At 46.6% G+C, this 11903-nt stretch overlaps 13 non-coding genes across 13 annotated transcripts; all 13 read right to left on the reverse strand.

Moving 5' to 3' along the window:
• Positions 1–147: 147 nt before the first annotated feature.
• On the reverse strand, positions 148–229 carry TRNAL-AAG. Its single transcript has one exon. It is a non-coding gene; the product is annotated as a tRNA-Leu (tRNA).
• A 580-nt stretch (positions 230–809) lies between these two features.
• Positions 810–891, reverse strand: TRNAL-UAG. The gene has a single exon. It is a non-coding gene; the product is annotated as a tRNA-Leu (tRNA).
• A 1249-nt stretch (positions 892–2140) lies between these two features.
• TRNAL-AAG lies at positions 2141–2222 on the reverse strand. Its single transcript has one exon. It is a non-coding gene; the product is annotated as a tRNA-Leu (tRNA).
• A 580-nt stretch (positions 2223–2802) lies between these two features.
• TRNAL-UAG lies at positions 2803–2884 on the reverse strand. The gene has a single exon. It is a non-coding gene; the product is annotated as a tRNA-Leu (tRNA).
• A 1143-nt stretch (positions 2885–4027) lies between these two features.
• TRNAL-AAG lies at positions 4028–4109 on the reverse strand. Its single transcript has one exon. It is a non-coding gene; the product is annotated as a tRNA-Leu (tRNA).
• A 580-nt stretch (positions 4110–4689) lies between these two features.
• On the reverse strand, positions 4690–4771 carry TRNAL-UAG. The gene has a single exon. It is a non-coding gene; the product is annotated as a tRNA-Leu (tRNA).
• A 1143-nt stretch (positions 4772–5914) lies between these two features.
• On the reverse strand, positions 5915–5996 carry TRNAL-AAG. Its single transcript has one exon. It is a non-coding gene; the product is annotated as a tRNA-Leu (tRNA).
• Positions 5997–6576: 580 nt separating this feature from the next.
• On the reverse strand, positions 6577–6658 carry TRNAL-UAG. Its single transcript has one exon. It is a non-coding gene; the product is annotated as a tRNA-Leu (tRNA).
• A 1142-nt stretch (positions 6659–7800) lies between these two features.
• On the reverse strand, positions 7801–7882 carry TRNAL-AAG. Its single transcript has one exon. It is a non-coding gene; the product is annotated as a tRNA-Leu (tRNA).
• Positions 7883–8462: 580 nt separating this feature from the next.
• Positions 8463–8544, reverse strand: TRNAL-UAG. Its single transcript has one exon. It is a non-coding gene; the product is annotated as a tRNA-Leu (tRNA).
• Positions 8545–9687: 1143 nt separating this feature from the next.
• On the reverse strand, positions 9688–9769 carry TRNAL-AAG. The gene has a single exon. It is a non-coding gene; the product is annotated as a tRNA-Leu (tRNA).
• A 580-nt stretch (positions 9770–10349) lies between these two features.
• TRNAL-UAG lies at positions 10350–10431 on the reverse strand. The gene has a single exon. It is a non-coding gene; the product is annotated as a tRNA-Leu (tRNA).
• A 1143-nt stretch (positions 10432–11574) lies between these two features.
• TRNAL-AAG lies at positions 11575–11656 on the reverse strand. Its single transcript has one exon. It is a non-coding gene; the product is annotated as a tRNA-Leu (tRNA).
• Positions 11657–11903: the final 247 nt, after the last annotated feature.

Raw genomic sequence — 11903 nt, forward strand, 5'->3', positions numbered from 1 at the left:
ATACCAGTAAAGACTTTCAACTTGAAGCTTTTATTCATGGAGATCCCATGTGTGATTTAAGCGTTCCCTTAATTTAGTTTTTTTTTAGCGGTGGATAAGCAAAACCCGTAAACTACCTACGAGAAGATATTCAAAAGAACACAAGGATGGCAGCAGTGGGATTCGAACCCACGCCCCCGAAGAGACTGGAGCCTTAATCCAGCGCCTTAGACCGCTCGGCCATGCTACCACAATTCAACCATGTCGAGGACCCCATTTGAAAAGAAGCACAATCTATTCCGCAGTTGAAATGAATGTTTAACTTCGGCGGCAGAGAACTACAAATACCTTCCTCCAGTCTGAAAGGAACAAAAGTCCAGTCATTTCAACAGCGCCACCTTGCTACTGCTTAACAAAGCATTATTACGCATCTTTTTCAGACTTGGAAACCATTCACCCTGACGTGCGTCAAATGCCAACACAGCTACCGCATTAAGAGGAAGAGGGCTTATTCTGTGACCAAAGCTTCAGGAAGTATCACCTAGAACAGGAATGTCCAATCTGCGGCCCTCCAGCTGTTAAAAAGCTACAACTCCCAGCATTCTCAGACAGCTGTAGGCTGTCCAGGAACGATGGAAGTTGTCATTTTGCAACAGCTGGAGGGCCACAGATTGGGCATCATCCCTGACCTAGAACACACCTTCCTGCAATTTTATACGTCTTCAGGAGAGTGTCATCAGGGCTACCTATGCGTTTCACAAGAACGTTGATCTGAAAAGACGTGGGATTATCTGTCATTAACATTTCAAGATCTGCCAAACTTCAAAAACTGGCAGCAGTGGGATTCGAACCCACGCCTCCGAAGAGACTGGAGCCTAAATCCAGCGCCTTAGACCGCTCGGCCATGCTACCAACAAGACGCCAGGCCATCAAACTTCCTTGGAGGAAGTGAGATACATCTGAACGCCTATGAGACTGGAGCCTAAATCCAGCGCCTTAGACCGCTCGGCCATGCTACCAACAAGACGCCAGGCCATCAAACTTCCTTGGAGGAAGTGAGATACATCTGAACGCCTATGTTTTAATTGAGATAAAGCTCCAGTCATTAACCACCAGGACAAAGTAGGGATTTTCGCAACTGTCTTTTCATAAACCTCATCTGACCGGAAAACGACACACATATTCATGTGATGGCAGGAAAGATTTCAAGAGCATGCTCCTTAAATTACACTGCTACAAAAAAAGTTAAGGGAACACTTAAGCATCACGGTATAACCCCCAAGTCACTTAAACTTCAGGAATATCAATCTGTCCAGTTAGGAAGCATAAGCCATTAGGGATCCATTTCACCTGCTTTAGTGCAAATGAAAGTGACAACAGGTGCGCACTGGAGAGGCAACAGCAAGACAAGTTCCGAAAAGGGAATGTTTTTTTGCTGGTGGTGGCCACAGACAATTACTCTCTCCCTGACTGCTGTTAGGTACCGGGATGAAATCCTCAGAGCCACTGTCAGACCTTACGTTGGTGCAGCGGGTCCTGGGTGCCAGCTGCTGCAGGACAATGCCCAGCCGCATGGGGCCAAAGTGTGTAGGCAGTTCCTGGATGCTGAAGGCATTGATAACAGCGACGGGCCCTCACGTTTCCCTGAATCCAGTTGAGACGCTCTGGAACATTCTGTCTCAACGCAGCCAAAGTAGCGCCACAGAACTTCCAGGAGTCAACTCATACCTTAATCCAGGTCTGGGAGGAGATCCCCCAGGACAACATCAGCCGTCTCATCAGGAGCATGCTCAGACATTGTTGGGAGTGCATACAGACACTTAGGGCCCATAGACACTACTGAGTCACATTATGAGTTGCTGTGATGAAATTCACGCAATTTGGAACCGCCTGTGATTTGAATTTTTTACTTTGATTTTTGGGGTGATTTGGAACCCAGCCTTCCATGGGTTGATGAGTTTGCTTTCCACTGACCATCAGTACGTGACTTTGTTCTCAACCAATTACACAATTTATACCAGTAAAGACTTTCAACTTGAAGCTTTTATTCATGGAGATCCCATGTGTGATTTAAGCGTTCCCTTAATTTAGTTTTTTTTTAGCGGTGGATAAGCAAAACCCGTAAACTACCTCCGAGAAGATATTCAAAAGAACACAAGGATGGCAGCAGTGGGATTCGAACCCACGCCCCCGAAGAGACTGGAGCCTTAATCCAGCGCCTTAGACCGCTCGGCCATGCTACCACAATTCAACCATGTCGAGGACCCCATTTGAAAAGAAGCACAATCTATTCCGCAGTTGAAATGAATGTTTAACTTCGGCGGCAGAGAACTACAAATACCTTCCTCCAGTCTGAAAGGAACAAAAGTCCAGTCATTTCAACAGCGCCACCTTGCTACTGCTTAACAAAGCATTATTACGCATCTTTTTCAGACTTGGAAACCATTCACCCTGACGTGCGTCAAATGCCAACACAGCTACCGCATTAAGAGGAAGAGGGCTTATTCTGTGACCAAAGCTTCAGGAAGTATCACCTAGAACAGGAATGTCCAATCTGCGGCCCTCCAGCTGTTAAAAAGCTACAACTCCCAGCATTCTCAGACAGCTGTAGGCTGTCCAGGAACGATGGAAGTTGTCATTTTGCAACAGCTGGAGGGCCACAGATTGGGCATCATCCCTGACCTAGAACACACCTTCCTGCAATTTTATACGTCTTCAGGAGAGTGTCATCAGGGCTACCTATGCGTTTCACAAGAACGTTGATCTGAAAAGACGTGGGATTATCTGTCATTAACATTTCAAGATCTGCCAAACTTCAAAAACTGGCAGCAGTGGGATTCGAACCCACGCCTCCGAAGAGACTGGAGCCTAAATCCAGCGCCTTAGACCGCTCGGCCATGCTACCAACAAGACGCCAGGCCATCAAACTTCCTTGGAGGAAGTGAGATACATCTGAACGCCTATGTTTTAATTGAGATAAAGCTCCAGTCATTAACCACCAGGACAAAGTAGGGATTTTCGCAACTGTCTTTTCATAAACCTCATCTGACCGGAAAACGACACACATATTCATGTGATGGCAGGAAAGATTTCAAGAGCATGCTCCTTAAATTACACTGCTACAAAAAAAGTTAAGGGAACACTTAAGCATCACGGTATAACCCCCAAGTCACTTAAACTTCAGGAATATCAATCTGTCCAGTTAGGAAGCATAAGCCATTAGGGATCCATTTCACCTGCTTTAGTGCAAATGAAAGTGACAACAGGTGCGCACTGGAGAGGCAACAGCAAGACAAGTTCCGAAAAGGGAATGTTTTTTTGCTGGTGGTGGCCACAGACAATTACTCTCTCCCTGACTGCTGTTAGGTACCGGGATGAAATCCTCAGAGCCACTGTCAGACCTTACGTTGGTGCAGCGGGTCCTGGGTGCCAGCTGCTGCAGGACAATGCCCAGCCGCATGGGGCCAAAGTGTGTAGGCAGTTCCTGGATGGTGAAGGCATTGATAACAGCGACGGGCCCTCACGTTTCCCTGAATCCAGTTGAGACGCTCTGGAACATTCTGTCTCAACGCAGCCAAAGTAGCGCCACAGAACTTCCAGGAGTCAACTCATACCTTAATCCAGGTCTGGGAGGAGATCCCCCAGGACAACATCAGCCGTCTCATCAGGAGCATGCTCAGACATTGTTGGGAGTGCATACAGACACTTAGGGCCCATAGACACTACTGAGTCACATTATGAGTTGCTGTGATGAAATTCACGCAATTTGGAACCGCCTGTGATTTGAATTTTTTTACTTTGATTTTTGGGGTGATTTGGAACCCAGCCTTCCATGGGTTGATGAGTTTGCTTTCCACTGACCATCAGTACGTGACTTTGTTCTCAACCAATTACACAATTTATACCAGTAAAGACTTTCAACTTGAAGCTTTTATTCATGGAGATCCCATGTGTGATTTAAGCGTTCCCTTAATTTAGTTTTTTTTTAGCGGTGGATAAGCAAAACCCGTAAACTACCTCCGAGAAGATATTCAAAAGAACACAAGGATGGCAGCAGTGGGATTCGAACCCACGCCCCCGAAGAGACTGGAGCCTTAATCCAGCGCCTTAGACCGCTCGGCCATGCTACCACAATTCAACCATGTCGAGGACCCCATTTGAAAAGAAGCACAATCTATTCCGCAGTTGAAATGAATGTTTAACTTCGGCGGCAGAGAACTACAAATACCTTCCTCCAGTCTGAAAGGAACCAAAGTCCAGTCATTTCAACAGCGCCACCTTGCTACTGCTTAACAAAGCATTATTACGCATCTTTTTCAGACTTGGAAACCATTCACCCTGACGTGCGTCAAATGCCAACACAGCTACCGCATTAAGAGGAAGAGGGCTTATTCTGTGACCAAAGCTTCAGGAAGTATCACCTAGAACAGGAATGTCCAATCTGCGGCCCTCCAGCTGTTAAAAAGCTACAACTCCCAGCATTCTCAGACAGCTGTAGGCTGTCCAGGAACGATGGAAGTTGTCATTTTGCAACAGCTGGAGGGCCACAGATTGGGCATCATCCCTGACCTAGAACACACCTTCCTGCAATTTTATACGTCTTCAGGAGAGTGTCATCAGGGCTACCTATGCGTTTCACAAGAACGTTGATCTGAAAAGACGTGGGATTATCTGTCATTAACATTTCAAGATCTGCCAAACTTCAAAAACTGGCAGCAGTGGGATTCGAACCCACGCCTCCGAAGAGACTGGAGCCTAAATCCAGCGCCTTAGACCGCTCGGCCATGCTACCAACGAGACGCCAGGCCATCAAACTTCCTTGGAGGAAGTGAGATACATCTGAACGCCTATGTTTTAATTGAGATAAAGCTCCAGTCATTAACCACCAGGACAAAGTAGGGATTTTCGCAACTGTCTTTTCATAAACCTCATCTGACCGGAAAACGACACACATATTCATGTGATGGCAGGAAAGATTTCAAGAGCATGCTCCTTAAATTACACTGCTACAAAAAAAGTTAAGGGAACACTTAAGCATCACGGTATAACCCCCAAGTCACTTAAACTTCAGGAATATCAATCTGTCCAGTTAGGAAGCATAAGCCATTAGGGATCCATTTCACCTGCTTTAGTGCAAATGAAAGTGACAACAGGTGCGCACTGGAGAGGCAACAGCAAGACAAGTTCCGAAAAGGGAATGTTTTTTTGCTGGTGGTGGCCACAGACAATTACTCTCTCCCTGACTGCTGTTAGGTACCGGGATGAAATCCTCAGAGCCACTGTCAGACCTTACGTTGGTGCAGCGGGTCCTGGGTGCCAGCTGCTGCAGGACAATGCCCAGCCGCATGGGGCCAAAGTGTGTAGGCAGTTCCTGGATGGTGAAGGCATTGATAACAGCGACGGGCCCTCACGTTTCCCTGAATCCAGTTGAGACGCTCTGGAACATTCTGTCTCAACGCAGCCAAAGTAGCGCCACAGAACTTCCAGGAGTCAACTCATACCTTAATCCAGGTCTGGGAGGAGATCCCCCAGGACAACATCAGCCGTCTCATCAGGAGCATGCTCAGACATTGTTGGGAGTGCATACAGACACTTAGGGCCCATAGACACTACTGAGTCACATTATGAGTTGCTGTGATGAAATTCACGCAATTTGGAACCGCCTGTGATTTGAATTTTTTTACTTTGATTTTTGGGGTGATTTGGAACCCAGCCTTCCATGGGTTGATGAGTTTGCTTTCCACTGACCATCAGTACGTGACTTTGTTCTCAACCAATTACACAATTTATACCAGTAAAGACTTTCAACTTGAAGCTTTTATTCATGGAGATCCCATGTGTGATTTAAGCGTTCCCTTAATTTAGTTTTTTTTTAGCGGTGGATAAGCAAAACCCGTAAACTACCTCCGAGAAGATATTCAAAAGAACACAAGGATGGCAGCAGTGGGATTCGAACCCACGCCCCCGAAGAGACTGGAGCCTTAATCCAGCGCCTTAGACCGCTCGGCCATGCTACCACAATTCAACCATGTCGAGGACCCCATTTGAAAAGAAGCACAATCTATTCCGCAGTTGAAATGAATGTTTAACTTCGGCGGCAGAGAACTACAAATACCTTCCTCCAGTCTGAAAGGAACCAAAGTCCAGTCATTTCAACAGCGCCACCTTGCTACTGCTTAACAAAGCATTATTACGCATCTTTTTCAGACTTGGAAACCATTCACCCTGACGTGCGTCAAATGCCAACACAGCTACCGCATTAAGAGGAAGAGGGCTTATTCTGTGACCAAAGCTTCAGGAAGTATCACCTAGAACAGGAATGTCCAATCTGCGGCCCTCCAGCTGTTAAAAAGCTACAACTCCCAGCATTCTCAGACAGCTGTAGGCTGTCCAGGAACGATGGAAGTTGTCATTTTGCAACAGCTGGAGGGCCACAGATTGGGCATCATCCCTGACCTAGAACACACCTTCCTGCAATTTTATACGTCTTCAGGAGAGTGTCATCAGGGCTACCTATGCGTTTCACAAGAACGTTGATCTGAAAAGACGTGGGATTATCTGTCATTAACATTTCAAGATCTGCCAAACTTCAAAAACTGGCAGCAGTGGGATTCGAACCCACGCCTCCGAAGAGACTGGAGCCTAAATCCAGCGCCTTAGACCGCTCGGCCATGCTACCAACGAGACGCCAGGCCATCAAACTTCCTTGGAGGAAGTGAGATACATCTGAACGCCTATGTTTTAATTGAGATAAAGCTCCAGTCATTAACCACCAGGACAAAGTAGGGATTCTCGCAACTGTCTTTTCTTAAACCTCATCTGACCGGAAAACGACACACATATTCATGTGATGGCAGGAAAGATTTCAAGAGCATGCTCCTTAAATTACACTGCTACAAAAAAAGTTAAGGGAACACTTAAGCATCACGGTATAACCCCCAAGTCACTTAAACTTCAGGAATATCAATCTGTCCAGTTAGGAAGCATAAGCCATTAGGGATCCATTTCACCTGCTTTAGTGCAAATGAAAGTGACAACAGGTGCGCACTGGAGAGGCAACAGCAAGACAAGTTCCGAAAAGGGAATGTTTTTTTGCTGGTGGTGGCCACAGACAATTACTCTCTCCCTGACTGCTGTTAGGTACCGGGATGAAATCCTCAGAGCCACTGTCAGACCTTACGTTGGTGCAGCGGGTCCTGGGTGCCAGCTGCTGCAGGACAATGCCCAGCCGCATGGGGCCAAAGTGTGTAGGCAGTTCCTGGATGGTGAAGGCATTGATAACAGCGACGGGCCCTCACGTTTCCCTGAATCCAGTTGAGACGCTCTGGAACATTCTGTCTCAACGCAGCCAAAGTAGCGCCACAGAACTTCCAGGAGTCAACTCATACCTTAATCCAGGTCTGGGAGGAGATCCCCCAGGACAACATCAGCCGTCTCATCAGGAGCATGCTCAGACATTGTTGGGAGTGCATACAGACACTTAGGGCCCATAGACACTACTGAGTCACATTATGAGTTGCTGTGATGAAATTCACGCAATTTGGTACCGCCTGTGATTTGAATTTTTTACTTTGATTTTTGGGGTGATTTGGAACCCAGCCTTCCATGGGTTGATGAGTTTGCTTTCCACTGACCATCAGTACGTGACTTTGTTCTCAACCAATTACACAATTTATACCAGTAAAGACTTTCAACTTGAAGCTTTTATTCATGGAGATCCCATGTGTGATTTAAGCGTTCCCTTAATTTAGTTTTTTTTTAGCGGTGGATAAGCAAAACCCGTAAACTACCTCCGAGAAGATATTCAAAAGAACACAAGGATGGCAGCAGTGGGATTCGAACCCACGCCCCCGAAGAGACTGGAGCCTTAATCCAGCGCCTTAGACCGCTCGGCCATGCTACCACAATTCAACCATGTCGAGGACCCCATTTGAAAAGAAGCACAATCTATTCCGCAGTTGAAATGAATGTTTAACTTCGGCGGCAGAGAACTACAAATACCTTCCTCCAGTCTGAAAGGAACCAAAGTCCAGTCATTTCAACAGCGCCACCTTGCTACTGCTTAACAAAGCATTATTACGCATCTTTTTCAGACTTGGAAACCATTCACCCTGACGTGCGTCAAATGCCAACACAGCTACCGCATTAAGAGGAAGAGGGCTTATTCTGTGACCAAAGCTTCAGGAAGTATCACCTAGAACAGGAATGTCCAATCTGCGGCCCTCCAGCTGTTAAAAAGCTACAACTCCCAGCATTCTCAGACAGCTGTAGGCTGTCCAGGAACGATGGAAGTTGTCATTTTGCAACAGCTGGAGGGCCACAGATTGGGCATCATCCCTGACCTAGAACACACCTTCCTGCAATTTTATACGTCTTCAGGAGAGTGTCATCAGGGCTACCTATGCGTTTCACAAGAACGTTGATCTGAAAAGACGTGGGATTATCTGTCATTAACATTTCAAGATCTGCCAAACTTCAAAAACTGGCAGCAGTGGGATTCGAACCCACGCCTCCGAAGAGACTGGAGCCTAAATCCAGCGCCTTAGACCGCTCGGCCATGCTACCAACGAGACGCCAGGCCATCAAACTTCCTTGGAGGAAGTGAGATACATCTGAACGCCTATGTTTTAATTGAGATAAAGCTCCAGTCATTAACCACCAGGACAAAGTAGGGATTCTCGCAACTGTCTTTTCTTAAACCTCATCTGACCGGAAAACGACACACATATTCATGTGATGGCAGGAAAGATTTCAAGAGCATGCTCCTTAAATTACACTGCTACAAAAAAAGTTAAGGGAACACTTAAGCATCACGGTATAACCCCCAAGTCACTTAAACTTCAGGAATATCAATCTGTCCAGTTAGGAAGCATAAGCCATTAGGGATCCATTTCACCTGCTTTAGTGCAAATGAAAGTGACAACAGGTGCGCACTGGAGAGGCAACAGCAAGACAAGTTCCGAAAAGGGAATGTTTTTTTGCTGGTGGTGGCCACAGACAATTACTCTCTCCCTGACTGCTGTTAGGTACCGGGATGAAATCCTCAGAGCCACTGTCAGACCTTACGTTGGTGCAGCGGGTCCTGGGTGCCAGCTGCTGCAGGACAATGCCCAGCCGCATGGGGCCAAAGTGTGTAGGCAGTTCCTGGATGGTGAAGGCATTGATAACAGCGACGGGCCCTCACGTTTCCCTGAATCCAGTTGAGACGCTCTGGAACATTCTGTCTCAACGCAGCCAAAGTAGCGCCACAGAACTTCCAGGAGTCAACTCATACCTTAATCCAGGTCTGGGAGGAGATCCCCCAGGACAACATCAGCCGTCTCATCAGGAGCATGCTCAGACATTGTTGGGAGTGCATACAGACACTTAGGGCCCATAGACACTACTGAGTCACATTATGAGTTGCTGTGATGAAATTCACGCAATTTGGAACCGCCTGTGATTTGAATTTTTTTACTTTGATTTTTGGGGTGATTTGGAACCCAGCCTTCCATGGGTTGATGAGTTTGCTTTCCACTGACCATCAGTACGTGACTTTGTTCTCAACCAATTACACAATTTATACCAGTAAAGACTTTCAACTTGAAGCTTTTATTCATGGAGATCCCATGTGTGATTTAAGCGTTCCCTTAATTTAGTTTTTTTTTAGCGGTGGATAAGCAAAACCCGTAAACTACCTCCGAGAAGATATTCAAAAGAACACAAGGATGGCAGCAGTGGGATTCGAACCCACGCCCCCGAAGAGACTGGAGCCTTAATCCAGCGCCTTAGACCGCTCGGCCATGCTACCACAATTCAACCATGTCGAGGACCCCATTTGAAAAGAAGCACAATCTATTCCGCAGTTGAAATGAATGTTTAACTTCGGCGGCAGAGAACTACAAATACCTTCCTCCAGTCTGAAAGGAACCAAAGTCCAGTCATTTCAACAGCGCCACCTTGCTACTGCTTAACAAAGCATTATTACGCATCTTTTTCAGACTTGGAAACCATTCACCCTGACGTGCGTCAAATGCCAACACAGCTACCGCATTAAGAGGAAGAGGGCTTATTCTGTGACCAAAGCTTCAGGAAGTATCACCTAGAACAGGAATGTCCAATCTGCGGCCCTCCAGCTGTTAAAAAGCTACAACTCCCAGCATTCTCAGACAGCTGTAGGCTGTCCAGGAACGATGGAAGTTGTCATTTTGCAACAGCTGGAGGGCCACAGATTGGGCATCATCCCTGACCTAGAACACACCTTCCTGCAATTTTATACGTCTTCAGGAGAGTGTCATCAGGGCTACCTATGCGTTTCACAAGAACGTTGATCTGAAAAGACGTGGGATTATCTGTCATTAACATTTCAAGATCTGCCAAACTTCAAAAACTGGCAGCAGTGGGATTCGAACCCACGCCTCCGAAGAGACTGGAGCCTAAATCCAGCGCCTTAGACCGCTCGGCCATGCTACCAACGAGACGCCAGGCCATCAAACTTCCTTGGAGGAAGTGAGATACATCTGAACGCCTATGTTTTAATTGAGATAAAGCTCCAGTCATTAACCACCAGGACAAAGTAGGGATTCTCGCAACTGTCTTTTCTTAAACCTCATCTGACCGGAAAACGACACACATATTCATGTGATGGCAGGAAAGATTTCAAGAGCATGCTCCTTAAATTACACTGCTACAAAAAAAGTTAAGGGAACACTTAAGCATCACGGTATAACCCCCAAGTCACTTAAACTTCAGGAATATCAATCTGTCCAGTTAGGAAGCATAAGCCATTAGGGATCCATTTCACCTGCTTTAGTGCAAATGAAAGTGACAACAGGTGCGCACTGGAGAGGCAACAGCAAGACAAGTTCCGAAAAGGGAATGTTTTTTTGCTGGTGGTGGCCACAGACAATTACTCTCTCCCTGACTGCTGTTAGGTACCGGGATGAAATCCTCAGAGCCACTGTCAGACCTTACGTTGGTGCAGCGGGTCCTGGGTGCCAGCTGCTGCAGGACAATGCCCAGCCGCATGGGGCCAAAGTGTGTAGGCAGTTCCTGGATGGTGAAGGCATTGATAACAGCGACGGGCCCTCACGTTTCCCTGAATCCAGTTGAGACGCTCTGGAACATTCTGTCTCAACGCAGCCAAAGTAGCGCCACAGAACTTCCAGGAGTCAACTCATACCTTAATCCAGGTCTGGGAGGAGATCCCCCAGGACAACATCAGCCGTCTCATCAGGAGCATGCTCAGACATTGTTGGGAGTGCATACAGACACTTAGGGCCCATAGACACTACTGAGTCACATTATGAGTTGCTGTGATGAAATTCACGCAATTTGGAACCGCCTGTGATTTGAATTTTTTTACTTTGATTTTTGGGGTGATTTGGAACCCAGCCTTCCATGGGTTGATGAGTTTGCTTTCCACTGACCATCAGTACGTGACTTTGTTCTCAACCAATTACACAATTTATACCAGTAAAGACTTTCAACTTGAAGCTTTTATTCATGGAGATCCCATGTGTGATTTAAGCGTTCCCTTAATTTAGTTTTTTTTTAGCGGTGGATAAGCAAAACCCGTAAACTACCTCCGAGAAGATATTCAAAAGAACACAAGGATGGCAGCAGTGGGATTCGAACCCACGCCCCCGAAGAGACTGGAGCCTTAATCCAGCGCCTTAGACCGCTCGGCCATGCTACCACAATTCAACCATGTCGAGGACCCCATTTGAAAAGAAGCACAATCTATTCCGCAGTTGAAATGAATGTTTAACTTCGGCGGCAGAGAACTACAAATACCTTCCTCCAGTCTGAAAGGAACCAAAGTCCAGTCATTTCAACAGCGCCACCTTGCTACTGCTTAACAAAGCATTATTACGCATCTTTTTCAGACTTGGAAACCATTCACCCTGACGTGCGTCAAATGCCAACACAGCTACCGCATTAAG

This window comes from Bufo bufo, chromosome 6, assembly GCF_905171765.1.
Source record: "Bufo bufo chromosome 6, aBufBuf1.1, whole genome shotgun sequence".
In the NCBI taxonomy this organism is placed as follows: Eukaryota; Metazoa; Chordata; class Amphibia; order Anura; family Bufonidae; genus Bufo; species Bufo bufo.